Raw genomic sequence first — 19,998 nt, 5'->3', positions numbered from 1 at the left:
TGTGGAGCGCATATGTGAGGTCTTACACGTTCCCATTCTAAATTACAAAAGTAAATGTTAGCTTTATTTATGTATTAATTCATTTATTTGTACCTTTTCCCAAAGTCTGAGTTACTCAGATTTCAATAGCACTGCAAGCAGGGTGCTAATGGCAGAGACTTGCTCCTAAGCCCAGGTCTGTCCACTTTCACATGATACAGAATCAAGTCTGTATATCTTGTAATTTCAAGATCTTAGCAACAGATTTGCTGCAGGCCTCCCCTCATACAAAACACTGCTCCATGGGAACCCACGCAGGTATGCGGGTACAGCACCATCCGAGTTCATTCTTAGAAAAGAAACATTTCTTCAAAGGAAGCATGATCTTCCCACCCTACAGAGAGCTTTCTACATTCTCAGAAGAGGAGTTTGCTTTCCTGGAGTGCCACTGTCTCAGATATCTGTATTCATAATTAGGGTCTCTGCTGTATGAACGAAAGGCCTACTCCAGCGATTTTCCTGGAATGACAGATTGACTGGTACCAAAGATTCATTTGAGATTCCACCTCACAAGATGGAAAATGGTTTGCAGCCTTGAAGAGATGGTTCCAGTTTTTACCCTTTCCATCCAGGCTTCAAAGATATGAAGGATAAGTTACAGTCAGGGCTTATGCTTGACATATCATGAGTAACATATTCCACAAGCAGTGTCATCAAAAAGAAAGTTTCTTACATGTGTGTTTATCTGTGTAGTCACATGCCTATTCAACTCAAATTTACTGAGAGTGTATTCTGTGTGAAGCATTTTTTCTGGTACTGGAATTATTGAGTTGATACTGAGAGAGAGAGAGATCACAAATAAACAAGATAATGTCAGATGAGAAGCACCATGAGGAAAATAGGGAGTGACCGGTGAGGCTGGTATTGAGATGAGTGGTCAGTGGTGTCTTTGATAGATGATGTTTAAGTGGAATTGGATTGCCATGAAGGAACCCGTCTTATGGGCAAAAGACATTGCAGACAGAAGGGACAAGGTATGTTAAAGCTCATTTGTGGGAAAGAATTCAGTAAAGGGTGGCTGCAGAGTTGGGATGGAGTGCTGTGGGAAGAGGAGCCCAGTCCTGAGATAATGGCATGGAAGGCTGGCTTGCCTCTTCTACACTGTGCACCATGTTGTCCCGTCCCTGTGGAAGGGCTAATAGCATTTTCTCCTCTCTATGTGACTGACACTTAGGTACAGTTGGAGCACACAGTTTTGCTATTACTATACACCAACAGTGAAACTTAAATTACAGTTGGGAATGCTCACTCGGACTTACCCCTAATGGTACAGCTAGAAACGTGCCATGGGATTCTAAATCCCATGAAGGTGACATGTACCAATGCCATCTTACTAGTCAAAGTAATCAGTTTAAGTTCATAATAGTTTAAGTTCATAATTGATCATAAAGATAGGATTAAGTGTTAAAGGGATCACACAAACAAGACCAGTGTATGCTAATAATAACTGATAGAAATAAAAAGGAGAGAACAATCCAACATGGGAAATGGGATACAGAGCAGACTCATATAGAATGGCAGATGCCCTAAACAGCACTCTGGCCTCAGAATCAGCCCTTAAAGCATTCGGATCGGCTAAAAAGCCCATGAGAATTTCTCAGGCATAGAAAGCCAAGATACTGTGGCAAAAAAATGACCTAAATGAAAGATCTCTGTGAGATCCCAATGGAAAGAATGGGCCATCGAAGAAGGAGGTACCTTTCTCTGAAGGGAGGAGAGAACTTCCACTTTGATTATGGCCTTGTCTAAATAAGGTTGGAGTCTGTGAACTCAACAGGCTTCCACAGCCTTGGCAGCTCATGACAGGAGCCTCGGGTGATTACTGACATCATAAATAAGAGTGTCGATTGTTAAATTAATAACGAGAGTCACTGTGCACTTACTCCCCATGGAGGATCTCTGTACTTAATGTGTTGTACTATGCAAAGTAATGGTAAAACTAGTATTCAAACAGTACTTTATACTTTGTGTGTCTATGTGGGTGCAAACTGTTGAAATCTTTACTTAGTATATACTAGGTTGATTTTCTGTATATAAAGATAATTAAAAATGAATCTTAGTGAAGAATAGGATGGGAGAGGAAGTGGGAGATGGGATGGTTTGCAGGTGGGAGGGAGGTTATGGGGGAAAAAGCCGCTATAATCCAAAAGTTGTACTTTCAAATGTTATATTTATTAAGTAAAAATTTTAAAAAGATTACAATTGGGAAAATAATGATATGGTCTTAGCTCAACCATGGGTGTTTTACAAAGCAATGACTTCATTACACCTTTGGAGATGTTGGAAAAATCATACATGGAATGTGACTATGGGACCATATGCTGTGGACAATACTATCCCCAACTTTGATAGAGTTGTCTCATTTATAAATGTCATCAAAACCTAAACAACAATGTGATATAACTACACATCCTTAGAATGACTAAAATAGGGGTCAGTGCTGTGGCATAGAGGGTAAAGCTACTACCTGCTAGTGCTAGCATCCCATGTGGGTGCCAGTTCAAGTCTTGGCTGCTCCACTTCCCATCCAGCTCTCTGTTATGGCCTGGGAAAGCAGTAGAAAATAGCCCAAGTGCTTGGCCCCTGCACCTGTGTGGGAGACCTGGAAGAAGCTCCTGACTCCTGGCTTTGGATCAGCCCAGCTCTGGCCATTGCAGCCATTTGGGGAGTGAACCAGTGGATGGAAGACCTCTCTCTCTCTCTCTCTCTCTCTCTGCCTCTCTGTAACTCTGTGTTTCAAATAAATTTTTAAAAAATGTATCTGACTAATGTAAATATTTTAAAAAAAGAATGGCTAAAAAAAATACAATACCAAGTGCTGATGAGGATGAAAAGCAAGGATAACTTGCCTGTGTTGATTGTAACAAAGCAAAATGACACCGTTTGACAGTTTCTTTTGAAGTTCAATACAAATGTACCATATGACCTCACAACCTGAATTCTGTGTTTTTACCCTAAGATAGTGAAACTTATGTTCACACAAAATCTGTACAAAAATTTTCACAGCAGCTCAATTCATAACCACCAAAAACTAGAAACAATTTAAATGCCCACTAGTAGCTACATGAATACAATGTAAATCCATCCAAATGGATTACCATTTAGCAATTACATATAACAACTTGGATGAATTTCAAAGGCATTATGCTATTAAAAGAAGCCAATTTTGAAAGGTTAAATATTATATGATGCCACTTAATTGGCAGTCTCCAAAAAAACAAAACTCTAGTGACAGAGAAAGTGTTGACAGTGACTAAGTTTAGGACTCAAGGGTAGTTAAAAAAGGATAGTATGGGTGAGTTTGGGGGATGATGGAATTGTTTTATGTTCTTATAGTGACAGGCAGATGTCTCTACACATGTGTTAAAATTCACAGAACTGGGGGCCAGCATTGTGGCCCAGCGGGTTAAGCCACCACTTATAACACCATCATCTCATATCAGAGTGTCTGCTTCCAATCCAGCTCCCTGCTCATGTGCCTGGGAAATCAGGGGAAGATGACCCAAATCCTTGGGCTCCCAGCCACCCACGTTGGAAACCAAGATGGAATTCATGGCTCTATGCCAGGAATGGTTGTTGCAGCCATTTGGGGAGTAAAAGGCAGATGGAGGATCTCTCTCTCTCTCTCTCTCTCTCTCTCACTGCGCCTTATCTCTCTGTCGTGTCTTTCAAATAATGTCTTAAAATAAATAATCATGTTTTAAAAGATTTTTCTGTGCATTTATTTAAAAATAAAATTAAAAACCTAGTAACAGTCAAACATGCTGGTGTGTCTCTGGGAAAAAAAGCAAATATTTACATTGATAAACAGTAAAAAAAAAACCTTGAAATCTTGGTTCTGATGATTTTTGCATGTGGTAAGTTTTTAATCTTTCCATACTGGGAGTTCATCATATTGAATATGAATTCAGAAAATACTAAGTATCATCAAGAAATTCTAATCTATTCATGAAATATAATCAGATTTACATAAATTAAACACTATAATATAGCAAGGCTTTGAGTTGTTCAGCTGAGTCTCACCTACTTCGCAATGCAGATGATGCCACAAGGAATTAGGGACAAGCTATCACTTCCGTTCCCAAGGAGCTTACCATATCCTAGGGGGACCAAGGGCATGACAGGAAGACAAATAACAATCATACTGACAGTGGAGGGATGCTAAGAAAAGCACAAAATATCCCTGGGTGTTGAACAGAAGGAGAGTTTAATATCAGATTGGGAATCTGAAGTGCAATTGAACTCTTGATTTACTGATCTTATTTTTTGTAGTCTGCCTCTGGGAAGAAGAGATAAAATTAAGAGAACAAGTTAATTTTAGACATTTTATTAAAAATAAAAAAAGAATTATTCATAGGCTGTCTCATAGTCCTCATAGAGTAAACACCATCTCCAGGGAAGAATGCTTTCATGGAATGTCTAGTGGGCCTACAACCACTCTGGGAAATGTTGCACAGGGCTCAGAGAACTCTCAAAAGTGGTTTTCTGAACCAGTCTTGGTCTAGCATCAGAAGATAGAGAGGGGTTTGGGCTGAGGACTGGTCCTTGAAAGAGTGAGGTTTCAGAAAGGGAGGAAATAGAAAGTGAGTCACGGGCTCCTATCCAGAAGAGGAGACCCAACAGGGCCTGTGCTCTTTTGTTTACTCCCTCCTCTGGTTTGGTACATGGACTGTAGGCTGCTAATCCTCCCTAGATTTTACATCACATAAGAAAAATCTCTGTGTTTATGAAGCTGCTCATTCACTGAATTCACTGCATACCCTCAAATCACTCTGAATTGCAACAAGTTTTAGAGGTCATCTAATGATTTACAACAAACTCCCTCTAATTCAGGTATTTTTTTGGGTGATAAATGATTTTCCTGCCTTTGCTTGAACTTATCTGTTGATGCTTTCCAAGTTTTGAGGTAACTTATTTCACTGTTGGATACCTCTCATTATTGATGCGACATGCCATGTTCCAAATTGAGCTCCGCTTTCCCTGTGACTTCCACCCCTGGGGCCTCTTAACATCTCCACAGTCCTCACAGATGTCTGTTCTGTTTTATGTGACCATAGTTGAATTGCTTCATTTCTTGAGCCTACTTATTTTGTAAAACCAGAGCAATAATAACTGCTCTTCAGGGGTGTTGCAAATATTAATGAGATAATATACATTAACCATCTGGCATAGTGGCTCAACATTAGGCATTCAACGTGTTTTCATTTCCTCTCCCTTTCTTTAAATAACAGCTTTCTAATAGTGATGAGAAACAGGTATTCCTGTTTTCTCTAACAAAGCTTTCCTTGTACATTCATTCATTAATCTATTTTTAATTTTTTTTAAAAATCATTTTTACTTTACTTGAAATGGAGAGAGAGATCAATCTTCTATCCACTGGTTCACTCCCCAGATACCTGCAACAGCTAGGGCTGGACCAGCTTGAAGCTAGCAGCTGGAACTCAATCTCCCACATGGGTGGCAGGGACCCAAGTACTTGAGTCATCGTCTGTGGCTTCCTAGGGTTTGTGTTAACAAGACTGGATCAGAAGCAGAAAAGACAGGACTTGAGCCAGGAGCTCCCATATGGGATGTGGGTGTCCTAAGTGGTGACTTGATGTGTCAAATGTCTGCTCCTCATTCTTCCTATAGATAGTCACTCATTGATTGATTCTCCCAATATTTGTTGAGCATTGTGTGAAAAGCCCTGTGCTAGGCACTGAGACTGCTGTCCTTCAATCCCAACCTCATGGAGTCTACAGTGAAATAAGCAGAGGACAACAGTCCAGTTGTACAAAAGTCCTGGGTGAAGGGGAAAAGGAGGCATTGCTCCAGGTTGAAGCTTGTGCTCCTTTCCTGAGGCTGGGAACTCATAACTACAAGCATGCTGCCTTAAAACAACAAAATGTATTCTCTTACAGTTCCAGATGCTGGAAATCTGGAAGACCCACCCTCCTCCTGGGGGCTGTGAGGAGAATCAGTACCTTCCTCTCTGGCTTCAGGCGGCTGCCCCAGCAGTCCTGGGTTTATGGCCACATTACTCCAATCTCTGCCTCTAGCTTCCCATCACCTTCTCCTCTGTGTGCCCTTCTGTTATCTCGCTTTGCCTCCTCTCATGAGAACACTTCTGATGGCATTCAGGGTCCCCAGCTAGATAACCCAGGGTGAGCTTCTCATTTCAAGATCCTTAATTATATTTGCAAAGTCCCTTTTTCCAAGTAAGGTCATCTTTACAAGTTCCAGGGATTAAGACATAATATTTATTGGGTTACCATTGTTCAATCTACGTAAGGATGAAGGAAGTAGTCCAGAACGTTCTATACTGAGGAATCAATGTGTGGCCAAGCAATGGGGTAGAAAGGCTGTGGTGAATTTGAAAATCTGAATGGAGTGTGGCCAAGACCTAAGTGTGTGTGTGTGAATGTGTGTGTGTGTGTGTGCACGCGCGCAAACACATGCTGTGCAGGAGGGCTGTCAGGAAGAGAGGGAGAGGTCAAGACACTGGCTAGAGGATGAGGGACCATGACAGGCAGTCTCATTTGGATCTTATTTGGCGAGCCACGAAAGGGTTTTAAGAAGCATCTCAGGTGATCAGATCTGCACCAGCCTCTGAAAAAGAGGTGGAGGGCTTATGGAAGGCAGCCGTCCATTGAAGGGTTACTGGGCTGTGCCAGGGGAAGTGGTGGTAGCCAGAGCTAGCTGGTTGCTACTCCCCCTGTCCCAGGATTCCAGCTCCATCACTATTCTTGTTACAGAGATCAGATTTCTCTTCTTCCATCCTATTTCCTGCTAACACCCATAAGGTACAAATTAACACAGGGATTTTTTGTTCACAAAATGCTGGGAGAATTAGTTGTTATTTGACTTCCACTAAGCCCTGGGATTCCAAGCCTAACTGTGAAAGAGGAACCTACTTAAAGACTTTATTGTAAGTGACATGGCAGCCCCTTGCTTTCCAATACTGAGACAACAGTGATAGGCAGTGATGGAGGGTCAGGTAAGATATGAGAGGATATGTCAGTGAGACAAGCGACAGAGGATGCTTTATGGTCTTTCTGGATGCTATGGTCTTTCTGGATTTTTCTGTGGACCAATCAAGGATAAAGTATCATTGAACAAACACACTTCCAAAAGCTTTTTATTTTATCAGGATCCTGGGAAGGGTCCCTCTCTCACTGGTTTGTCTCAAATGCTTGCTGCTTTCAGAAGCAGCAGGGGTGGTAAGACTGTGTGCTTCTGGCTGACTATATATGTGGCTTATCCTGTGGCTAAGACTATGTAAGTCTTTTATTTTGGATCTCTGGGATCTGGGATCTTCATGTTATACATGAAGGCTTAAAAAATTCATGGAAGAAAGTGAAATTAAGAGATAATGCACATTTTCCATGAACTTTAAAAGTTTTGTATTTTAAAATAATTATTTGAGAGACAAGAGAGAGGAACACAGAACTCCCACTTCTGGCACACTCTCCAAATGCCCAAGACAGCTGAGACAGGGTCAAGGCTAACGCAGGAGCTGGGACTCAATTCAGATCTTCCACATGGTGGCAGGACCACAACGAGTTGAGGCATCATTGCTGCATTAGCAGGGAGTGGAAGTCAGGAGTGGAGCTGGCCACTGAATGCAGGTACTCTGATGCCCTCTGATATGAGATGCAGCATCCTAAGTGACAGTGTAATTGCCAGGCCACCTGTCCTCCATGAGCTATTTGAAGCTCTTTTGTAATTCCTCTCAGAAATGGGTCAAGGCTTCTTGAGGATGGAGGGCTGCAAATAGTGAGAAGGAGGGAAAATATGTCCACAATCTTTTAAAGTTCAAGAAAATGGTGATTCACACAGTGGTCTCCCCACCCCTGTGCAGGTCCTTTTTTAAGTTTTTAAATCACTTGGGATACTTTTTAAGAAATACAGTTTTCCATGACCTACCTCAAGCAAATGAACTCAGTTTTGGGGTGGGGCTCAGAAATTTGACTCTTTAACAAGTTCTTCAGGAAACTGTGATTCTCATGACAGTTAGAGAATGCTTCTGAGAGCTTTAATAAAAAGGAGGGACAGAGGAGAGAGTGGTAGTCCTGATAGTGAATGAGGACAGAAGAAAGGTCTCCTACCAGTGGGCCCAGACACAGGAGGAATCAGTCAGGTAAATTATGGAATGTTCATGCCCTAAGACAACAATCAAATCCTGTAGATGGATATATATTGAGATAGAAATATATGTAGATATATGATGCTCTCAAATGCAAAATAATGTATATGGAATAATACACACCATTTTGGATGTATAAATGCATAGAAAAATATCTTGAATTCACTCATCAAGATAATATTCATTGATTTAACCATGGTGAACAAGACTGATAGGGTCCTTTGCTCAAGATCTAGTACACATACATATATCTTTATGATAGCACATTATTTATGGATATAGACATTCTATAGCTTATATGAGTTTTCCCATTCTGTAGTTAACATACAAAGATTTTCACAATTAAAATAATAAGAAATGAATATACACTCTCTTCCCTACATATTTGATTGTGTGAATCACATTCCTTGCAGGTACTTAAAAAAAAAAACAGTTTTCTGTCCCCATTTTTTTTTTACATTGTTTTCTTTTGGTCATGGTCTGCCCTTTCTTTTTCTATATCCATCAGTCTTATCCCACTATCTTTGTATGAAGAAGAATCAATTTCACTTAATTCATTTCTATTGGGCATTGCCTAAAATAGTCCCTAACAACATGGTGCCTGGTGGATATTTGGGGGGCGTGTCTGCGGCTACTGCGGTTAAACCACGTGAGATCGGACCACCTGCAGGGATAGGTCCGATTTAGTTCCAGACACGTGGACAGTGCATGATCCCTATACCTTGTTTAAGATGCTCCTGTGCGTGGTCCACCCATGCCTGCATGACCTTTTTGCTGATTGGCTCCCCTACTGCGCATGTCTTTCTTAAGCTTTATAAACCTGTACACTTCCTCAATAAAGTATTTCCTGCTTCAACAGAACTCACGGGTGCTTGCTGCAGTGTGCTTGACCCGTCGACCTTACCTCTCCCGTTTACCTTGTTGGGGATTACTTGCCTGCTGGTCAGGGGCCAGTCTCAGGCTTAAGATCCCAACAAGTGGCACCCAACATGGGGCCCGACGGACTCGAACGAGCCCTAAAGAAGGACTGACTCCGGCCTGAGAGAAGGACTGACTCCGGCCAAAGTGAAAGTACTGGTGGACATGGCTAAGCGAGGCTCTCAAGGTAAGGTATCCCCGAAAGGATGGGGCAATCTCATACTAAGTTTGATGACCCAGCACCTAAAAGAATTAAAAAAGGCTGTTTCTGAAGGTGGGCCAAATTCTCCATGGGCCGAGACTATTCTCCAGGGTCTCACTCATCAACGATGTACTACCCAAGACTGGAAAAATTTGGCTAAAGCTGTACTCCCTGGTCCTCTATACATAAAGTGGTGCACCTTTTTTAATGACGAGTGTCATATGCAGGCAGAAAGAAACCAGGCCACTAATTCTCCTATAGCAGTAACTTTCGGGATGCTTTCTGGATCTAGTGACCAATATGCTACTGGCCTGCAACAGGCTGCCATTCCTGCTCCTTACCATGAGCAAGTAAGGGCCATAGGACTGGCTGCCTGGAAAAAGCTGGAGGAAAGCCTCTCTGAACCACCTGTAGCTGGGATCACTCAAAGGTCATCTGAGGACCTGGCCACCTTTATAGAGCGGGTTGAAAAGAGCCTCCAGAGGAAGTTCCCCCCCAGGACCCCTGAGAGATCAATTTGTTAAGATGTTAGTATGGGAGGGCATGATCACAGATCATAAACTTGCTTGTGCAGGGATGAAAGACAGGTCAACGGGTAGATGAGTCGTGACCACCAAGGATGTGGGGACACAAGCCCATCAATCTCAGTCCTTGGCAGCTGCCTTACAAACCCAGGCAACCTTACTGCCTGAGGCCTCTGCTAATGCCCTCACTCTGGCCACTGGGAGAAAAGGGGGAACTTGCTTTGGATGTGGTCAATTGGGTCACTTTAAGAGGGAATGTCCCAATAGCCACCTTGCTGCTCAAGCGCCACCCCGTTCTCTGCTCTCTGGAGGAAAATGAGGCATTAAACCTAAGACTCCATGTCCCTGCTGTCGCAAAGGTTTCCATTGGCTAAAGGACTGTAAATCAAAGTTTGATATTGAAGGGAAGCCTTTAAACTAGGCACCCTCCAGTCCTGTCACATAAAGGAGGCATCTCCTCAGGCTCTACCTTGACCTCGCCAGCCGCAGGAGATTATAGGTCTAGGTTTACTCCCAAAGGTCCCCCCACTGTGCCCATTGGACTGTCCCCATTATTCCAGGAATTAGGCCCAAGATGGATATTTTCATAGCCAAAAAGAAATTCCGCTGTCTGATCGACACTGGGGCCGACCGTATGGTTTTAAGAAAAGAAGAAGTTCCTCCACAGTGGCAACTAGTCCCAGGGCCCCATCTGATGGGAGGTGGGGGAAATACCAGGTCAGAAGAAACTAAAGATTTCCTAAAATGGGAGGATGTGGATGGTAGCCAAGGGTAAGTGCACCCCCTGTGGCCACTGGTCTATCTGCTAACCTGCTGGGACAAGATATACTGGGAGAAACTGAGGTATATATTACTACAGATCATAAGGCATTCTATGAGGATCTCCTAGAGGAGGAAGAACATCAACAGCAATTTAAGTCACCAGGCTCCCCAAGCAACTACAGGGGTGACCCATTCTTCGAGGCTTCTAGGACTGGTGTTCCAGCCCCCCAGGTCAGACCTCACCCCCAATCCTAGAGGCCACTGTTCCATTGGTCCCTGCAATTCAATGGCTCCCGGGACCACCTATATGGGTGGAACAGTGGCCACTGCCTCTAAACAAATTGTCAATATTAAAAGAAATCATAGCAGAACAATTACAACTGGGACATATTAGGCCCTCTATGAGTCCATGGAATAGCCCTGTTTTTGTTATTCGAAAGGCTTCTGGAAAATGGAGAATGCTACAAGACCTTAGAAAGATCAATGACTGCATAACCCAGGTGGGAACTCCCCTCCAAGGGCTGCCTTGGATCCCTTCTATACCCTCCAATTTGACACTTATAGTAGTAGACATCAAAGATTGTTTCTTTTCTGTCCCTTTAAATCCTAATGATTGTGAAAAATTTGCCTTCTCCATACTCTCCACAAACTTTCAGGGTCCGGATGAAAGATATGAATGGGTAGTTCTTCCCCAAGGGATGGCCAATAGTCCTGCCTTTCGCCAACATTTTGTCTCCCAGATTTTGCACCCCTTATATATATATGGATGACATTATTATTGGATCTGCTAACCCAGAACAATTAGGGCCCACTTTCAGACAGTTACAAAAACTCCTAGCTCAAGCTGGTCTCCATATTTCCAGCAATAAGGTCCAGACCGTCCCCCCATTCAAAACCTTGGGGACGCATCTCAATACAGACTCTGTCTCCCCCTTAAACCTCAGCTATCAATACAGCCCAAATATTCATTAGCGGAATTACAAAAACTGCTGGGAGAGCTATATTGGCTGAGGCCCTGGCTCCATATTTCTACTGAGGATCTCCTCCCTCTCTTTGATTTATTAAAAGACAAGGACTTTACTGAGACTATCAGTCTAAATGTAACACACCTCAAAATACTACAAGAGGTCCAATCGGCCCTTGATAATGTCCAACCAGCTAGATATAATCCTAAGTATCCCGTGAGCCTTTGGATCCTTTCAGGAGCCAAACTGCCCATGGCTGTAATCACCCAAAAAGGAAATCTTCTCCAATGGATACACACCTCCATTGGAGGAGTCCCTAGAGTGTATTCACATCTTGACCATTGGCTAACCTCATCATTAAGGGGAGGGACACCTCTATTAGACATTACGGCAAAGATTTTGAGATGTTTGTTGTCCCCTACAGGTCCTCAGACTTTGAGTGGATACAAAGAAACAACCCTAGGGTGTCCTTAGGTCTAGAGGGTTTTCTAGGAAAAATTGACTGCCATTACCGTCCAACTAGGTGGGTAACTTCCTTTTCCCGCCTGTCATGGATACCTCCCACCCTCTTTTCTACCAGGCCCCTAAAGGAGGCTGTCAATGTGTTTACGGATGGGGGACAAGCTGGTTCTGCAGTAGTAATTTACCCTCCTACATCAAGTTCCCTAAAAAGGTTGCCTCAACTATATTTTGAGTCTGTTGAGGGATCTGCCCAATTTAAGGAACTGTATGCTGTAGCCATGGCCATGTCCCATATTAGAGAGCCACTAAATCTATTCTCAGATAGTCTCTATGTGGTCAATCTTCTGCCCTCTCTAATTTTGTCCCATATTAGGTTAGATAACAATCCTATCACCCCATTAATGATCCAGGTAAGGTCCTTATTGAGACAAAGAAGTCAACCTTTCTTTTGAGAGGACATCAAAATTTGCCAGGTTTCTTGTCACAAGGCAATAAAATGGCCGATCAATTTGCTATGCATGGGGTCTTGACAGCCCCAATTCAAACCATTTCTGATGTACAGCTTGCTCAAGGTCTTCATGACCTTACACATCTAAATTGGAGAGGGTTACATCATAGATTTCCTTCCGTTCCCATTAAAGACTTAAACGGATTATAAAAACCTGCAAATCATGTCTTCCCCTGTTACAAGTCCCACCTCTCCAAACACCTGGAGTATATCATAGAGGACTAAAGCCCAGCATACTATGGCAAACTGATGTTACACACTATGCACCATTTGGCAAGCTTAAATATGTCTTTATGTCTATTGACACATTCTCCCATGCCTGTTGGGCCGCTGCTCACTCCAGTGAAAAGGCCAAACATGCTATTAGTCATTTTCTACAATATTTTGCTATTTTGGGGCTACCAGTAATAGTTAAGACTGATAATGGCCCCTTTTCATTAGTAAGACAACATAAGAATTCTTCAACAGATGGCATATTCAAGACTCTACTGGAATTCCTCACAACCCACAAGGACAAGCAATCATTGAAAGACAAAATAAGATTTTAAAAGACCAACTTATAAAACAAACAGGGGGAATCATACCCCCCACAAGACCAGCTACGAATGGTCATGCTCACCTTAAATATTTTAAATTTTCCAAACATCAGCCCTTGTCAGCCTTTCACAAACAATGGTCCCTCCAAGTACCCTACCTTTCGGTTAGGGTAAAATGGAGGGACCCACTAACGGGATGCTGGCAAGGACCAGACCCACTGGTGAGTGCTGGTAGAGGATTTGGATGTGTCTTCCCTCAGGGGAATTCCAATCCCATATGGGTACCTGCGAGAAACCTTAAATATCTCCCCTTTGCCAAAGAAGGTCACCCAGGAGGACCCCCTCCTGAGGAGTAATTTTTCTTTTCTCTTACAGGGATGAAAAGACCATATTGGACTCTGCCTCATTGTGACTGGATCAGCCGTCCAGGACAAGATCAAGACCCTCCAGGAAGCTCTAGTTACCTGTGGTCAGGCCTTGGGGGATGGCTTCCTTATCTCCTCCACCTTGTGGGCCCCTTGGTCTCCCTTGTCCTCATAAATTTGTCCAAGATCGCATCACTGCAGTCCAGTTAATAGTGGTCTGACAACAATACACCACTTTTCAAGAACCGGGTTATGCCGCTCTTTAAGTGCCAGATTGGGAACCCTATACATCCGCCCATGGCCACTGCCAAGATGTAGAGGTATAATACATCATACCCTGAATTGCTGAGGTGGTAGCCAATGATGGGTAAGATCCCCTAACAGCTGGAGTAGTAGTCAAAGATGGGTAAGCTCCCCAGAGGGGGATGACCTAAGACAGACATGCTCCCTAAAAGGCTGATCCCAGAGGGGACAACCTAAGACAGGCACACTCTCCACTCAGTTCCTCTTTCTCTCTTTAATATAAAACAAAAAGGGGGAAATATTGGGCATTGCCTAAATTAGTCCCTAACAATAAGGCGCCTGGTGGATGATTGGGGGCCGTGTCTGCACCACTGCGGTTAAACCACATGAGATTGGGCCACCTGCAGGGATAGGTCCGATTTAGTTCCAGACACGTGGACAGTGCATGATCCCTATACCTCGCTTAAGATGCCCCTGTTCATGGTCCACCCATGCCTGCATGACCTTTTTGTTGATTGGCTCCCCTACTGCACATGTCTTTCTTAAGCTTTATAAACCTGTACACTTCCTCAATAAAGTATTTCCTGCTTCGACAGAACTCACGGGTGCTTGCTGCAGTGTGCTTGACCCATCGACCTTACCTCTCCTGTTCACCTTGTCGGGGAGTGCTTGTACTGTCCCCTGCTGGTCAGGGGCCAGTCTCAGGCTTAAGACCCCAACACATTTCTCATATATTAGGCATGAGTGTACAAATACCTGTTTTCATACGTGTTGTTCATGACTATCTTTCCTTCTGTCTCCTCTCCTAAACATTTTGGGTAATGTCTTCCACTCCAATGCTGCTTTCTAGTTCACACTTACTGGTACATAAGTAATAACTCCTGGTAAAGAAAGCAAGAGTCAGTGACAATACTTCCAAGTGTATTTCAGGTATTAAATGTAGTGTGTGAGTGTGCCCTGCAATTTTATGTCGTTTTGACTGGTTCCTCTTCTAGCACTAAACAAAGCCGGATGGGAATTAAAGTCAGTCAAGTGACTTCCACAGAGACACGTCGTGAACTCAGCTGTATTTTCTGAGGGAGGAGCTGTTGGGCAAGAGGGGAGCAGCAGGGATTTCATTCAGCAATTTTCCTACCTTCCTCTTCTCCCTTGACTGGACTTGACTTCCAGACTCTCTTCTGCCTTATAGGTGTATAACTTTATAAATGGTGAGAAGAATGAGCAGGTACAACTTCTTTTAAATTCAACTTTATTTTTATTAGGTGGAGCCTGAGACCCAAGGAGGTCGACTGGGAAATATTCAGTTACTCCAGGTGATGCAAATCTAGAAATGAGAAACGTGTTCTCTTTTTTCCTTCTTTATGAATTAGCAAAGCCACAGAAACTCTAGGTAAATTATGTTTTCAATGTATTTGTAGCTCAGAAACATTTTTGCTTCATTTCTTCCCGGGAGATCTAATGCCCCATGTATTTCTAGTGTTAAGGAAGGTCCACATCGAGGCACAGGAGAAGCCTTCATTTCTTCCAGACCAATGTGAGGGTTTACAGCCTCAGGAGAACCAATTAAATGGTGATACATATATGGCACGGATACACCTTGAAAGGGTTATGCCAAGAGTAGGAGGGAAGAAGGGTGAAGGTCTTCTCATTGGGACCTGCCTTCCTCTTTCCATGCTCTCTGTTAAGCCACTACTATCCCAGGCATGAGAGAGAACATGACTAAAGTCTTTTCTGTGTGTGACCAGGGCTGTGTGTGTTCATGATGGTTATAACTTCACCTAAAGCAAAAGAGGCTGTAATGAATGAATCCTAAGAATAGCATTTTATTGTTGGTTACTCTACTTCTCAGCCCAAAGCCACTGAAAGTGTCTTTCATGGACATCTGGAAATCATTTAAAACCCTCCTTGGACATCTGGAGGCTCACCAAGTACTGTCGACTATAATGCAGTTTGGGAGTCACAAATTCATAAAAGCAACGGTGAGTGTTAACAACATTCCTTCTAGCTTCCTAATAAGGAAAGGGCTATATTTAAATTAAAATGGGAAGTTCTGATCTGGTATCCAAATTTTTCAATTTAACACTACATAGTTGGATTTAAAAAGATATCTAAGTGCTTACTGAAATTATTCTTATCTTTTTTTATTTTACAAAAACACAGCTTTGTTGAGATAGCCACATATCACATAACTCACATATTTAAGATGTGGAATCCACCATGGGCTTTTAATATACTCAACAGAGTTGTACGTTATCACAAAATAAATTTTAAAACATTTTAGTATCCCAAAAGGAATCCTTGCCTTTCAAGCTGTCATCTTCCAATTCTTTCATCCCCTTATCTGCCCTAATTCTAGAAAAACCAGTCTACTTTCTCTCTGCATCAATTTTCTTATTCTGAGAATTGCGTGTCAATGGAATCATGCAGAATGTGATCCTTTGAGATGCGTTTCTTTCACACTGCACAACACTTTCAAGGTTTATCTGTGTCATACATGTATTAATATTTTATTTAACATTCCAGCAGTCAATGGGGCTCCATTCTCTACATCTTCACCAACACTTGTTATTAATCTGCCTTTCTGACTGACTTTTGGAGTTTTCCTTGTGATTTTCGACACCCATCTGGAACCTCCAAAACTTAAGAACTCAGAATGTTTACACTTTTAGGAAAGTTTTGTTGTTCCCTTGGAGAAGCCATCACAACGGCAGGTGGCCCAGGTGAATGAGTGTGCTGAACGGCTGAAGAAAAGAAATGCAGAAAGGGCAGACAGCGCAAAAGAACACTCTGGCCTCAGAATCAGCCCTTAAGGCATGTGGATCCGGCTGAAAAGCCCATGAGAGTATTTCAGGCATGGAAAGCCAAGACACTCTGGGAAAACAAAACAAAACAAAACAAAACAAAACAAAATCTGAATGAAAGATCTCTGCGAGTGAGATCCCAGTGGAAAGAATGGGTCATCAAAGAAGGAGGTACCTTTCTCTGAAGGGAGGAGAGAACTTCTACTTTGACCATGGCCTTGTGTAAATATAATCAGAGTCAGTGAACTCAGGGGGCTTCCATAGCCTTGGCAGCTCATGACAAGAGCCTAGGGTGATTACTGAGGTCATAAACAAGAGTGTCAATTTATTAAGTCAACAACAGGAGTCACTGTGCACTTACTCCTCATGTAGGATCTTTGTCCTTAGTGTGCTGTACATTGAGATTTAATGCTATAACTAGTACTCAAACCTGCCACAGAGGCAGGTAGAAACTGCCGGACGCGGACGTCTCTGCACCTGAATGTCCCGGCATGCCAACACTGTACAAAGGTTCCCGCTTCCAGGCTTCCACACCTCCATCTACTGGAACATCACTGACCCAGGCCTCCAGACGCTGCATTCTGAAGTCCATTACTGTGATTTTACCAAATTTGCAATCTTTGATGCTTGCCCCAGGCTGCTTCCTCCCCCTGACTGAGTGCAGCAGGGTACTGGATTCTCCTTTGACGGCAGTTTGTAGATGAGGATTCCTCCAGCAGCCTTACAGACAGACCCTCCCTGATACCACTTGGCAGTTGGGGCCACTTCCACCCAGCCTTCGTCCCTTCTCAATTTAGCTCAGGTTAGACTTGCACAGTAGTCGGATGGTTCACCTCGCTTCCCCCAACTCCTTCATAATTTTATCTCAAGACATCTCCCCTAATAACATTCTTACATGTTCAGTCTCATTTTGGTATTTATTCTTCAAAGAAAACAGGCTGTAAGCTGTCACAACTGACTTTCCTACCAACCAGCAGGTGAAAAGGACACAGTCCTGGCTGTAGATGAGCACAAATACTCCATGGCACAATGTGGAGGCTCAGTTGCTAAATATTTCAGTAGTAGCCTGGGAAAATGTCCAGACAGAAGAAACGCTAAATAAGATATGATGACCCAAGCTACTGAAAAATATGGAAGTGGTGGGGGGTTAATGCATATGAGCCTGTGGGATTGACTGGTTACTCTTAAGTGATATTAATACCCTACAGAAGGATATTGACAGACTGGAGAGTATTCGTGAACCATTTATTACAAAGTACAAGAACCTTAGAATGGCTGTGGTATCTCTCAAATAGACCCACCTAACCCTAATCCCAGTCCTAACCCAATTCCCTGTGGTGGGAAAGATACAGCTTGGGGGTAGATCGAGTATCTGTTAGAATTACAAAGCTCCAGAGATGTTTGAATGCTCAGCCAAAGCATTTCTATTATGCAAAGCTTAGAGACCTGGTGGACAAATACAGAATACAGAAACATGAGACTGGGCTAGCTGGATGCTGCCTGGGGATGTTGATTTTTCAGCCTCTCCAAGTCGCCTGGACCTGAAGAGATAACCTACCTTCCATGTCAGGGCTGGAAGTTCTACAGTGCTGCATGATGTAGAAATCTCAAGCCCATAACAGGTGCAACCTTCAGGACATGTTCCCACCTCCCGTCCTGCCTGCTAAATCATTAAACAGGGCTAACCCCCGGTATACCATGACTGAGGAGATGCTAGACCTGGTAGGTTTAAAAAGAAACTCTATGTCCAAAATATTGCAGTAATTAGCTAACATGTACTGGCAGAAGCTGAGAGAATACTCCTGGGATTGGTTTTTGAGGGTGATTGAATAAGGAGGCTAGAATGTAAGACCGGATATTCAAGACATGGTATTTAACATCATAGCCAAGTTGTTAGGTGGTGGGACAAACTCACTGCTGGCTGATTCTTAGAAGGCTGGACAGATAACAGCCAACACTCATGAAAAGAAAATGCCTGAGTTGTTCTGGAATATGGTAGAGGGGGCAACAAGGGAACTGAAGAAGTGAATATGTTGAAGTGGATGTCCTGGGTAAGACCAGAAAGCCCAATAAAGATGTTCCATTCACCGCTGGTCTAACAGACAAGCTAATGAGAGGGGAATTAGCATCTCAGTGGTTTCCACCTTTGTGGGTCAGGGACTATGATGGAGAGGCGGCTACAGAGCTGGGTTTGTTAACATCCATGAGCATGCTGGAGCTCTAGGAAACCAGGAGATTGACTGCAAGAATAAAACAAATGTAACAGCCACACATCAGAAGGCTGAGGACAACTGCCCCATTAAAATCTCACCATCTCAGGGCTTACATTGTGGTATAGTGAGTGAAGCCACCACCTGCAATGCTGGCATACCACATGGCGTTGGTTCAAGTCCCAGCTGCTCCACTTCAGATCCAACTCCTTGCTAATGTGCTTGGGAAAGCAGTGGAAGATGGTCCAAGTCCTTTGGCCCTTGCACCCATCTGGCTCCTGCCTTCAGCCTGACCCAACCCTGATCGTTGTGGCCATCTGTGGATGGAAGATCTCACTCTCTCTCTGCCTCTCCTTCTCTGTAACTCTTTCAAATAAATAAAAAATCTTAAAAAGAAAGGAGAGATGTGGCCCATACTTAGGAGTGAGGACTCTTCAGCACCATGGTAAGAATGTACTTTGACAAGTCCCTCAGTCCTTCCCCAAAGGAAATATGACCACTTACTCAGATGTGAGAGAATAAAAGCCAGGATCAGTGGACACAAAACTGACATCACTACTTCCAGACCCAAAGTATCACCACAGCACCCTCTGTTAGCGTGAGAGTCTATGGGAGCCAGTTAATAAATGGAATCCTGAAAGACCCACCAAGAGGTAGCCATTTTCCCAGTCCCACATGCACAATTAGGACTGATATACTTGGAAACTATAGTAATCTCTTTATAGGTTTCCTGCTTTGTGGAATAAGAGCTGTCATAAAAGGGAAGGCCAAATGGAAACCTTTGATATTCTCCAGACTCCCTCTTTCCCGATCTAAGATAATAAATTAAAATAATCATACCTTGGAGTGAGAGGAGATCAATGTCATCATTAAAGTTCTCAAAAAGGGGTTGCTGGGGCAAGCACCATGGCATAGTGGGTAAAGCTGCCGCCTGCAGTGCCAGCATCCCATATGGGCACAAGTTCAAATCCTTGCTGCTCCTCTTCTGATCCAGCTCTCTGCTATGGCCTGGGAAAGCAGTAGAAGATGGCCCAAGTCTTTGGGCCCCTGCACCTGTGTGTGAGACCTGGTTGGATCAGCCCAGTTTCAGCTGTTGCGGCCATCTGGGGAGTGAACCAGAGATGGAAGACGTGTCTCTCTCCCTCTCTCTCCCTTTTGGACCTATGGCTGAATGGATATTTCAGTATAATCCTCTGATGAGGAAGGAAAATCCAGAAGTGTTTTTCTTTAAAGCTGACTCAGCTTTGCACTTGGGTACAAGTTGAAAGTTGATGGTGGTTGCATTATATCCACATTCATGTGTGGTCCTGGACAGAGGGGAGGAAACATCCTACCGAT

At 43.2% G+C, this 19,998-nt stretch overlaps 1 long non-coding RNA gene across 3 annotated transcripts in view; it reads right to left on the bottom strand.

The window, feature by feature from the left end:
* Positions 1 to 16,543, bottom strand: part of LOC138848941 (uncharacterized) — a 139,792-nt gene extending 123,249 nt beyond the window's left edge. For all 3 annotated transcript variants that reach the window (XR_011387154.1, XR_011387151.1, XR_011387153.1), the window contains exon 1: positions 14,406 to 16,543. This is a non-coding gene — a long non-coding RNA (uncharacterized lncRNA). The remainder of the gene's footprint in view (positions 1 to 14,405) is intronic.
* Between the last annotated feature and the right edge of the window lie 3,455 nt (positions 16,544 to 19,998).

The sequence above is a fragment of the Oryctolagus cuniculus genome, chromosome 3 (genome assembly GCF_964237555.1).
Source record: "Oryctolagus cuniculus chromosome 3, mOryCun1.1, whole genome shotgun sequence".
Taxonomy (NCBI): Eukaryota; Metazoa; Chordata; class Mammalia; order Lagomorpha; family Leporidae; genus Oryctolagus; species Oryctolagus cuniculus.
This window is presented reverse-complemented; position numbering and strand designations above follow the sequence as displayed.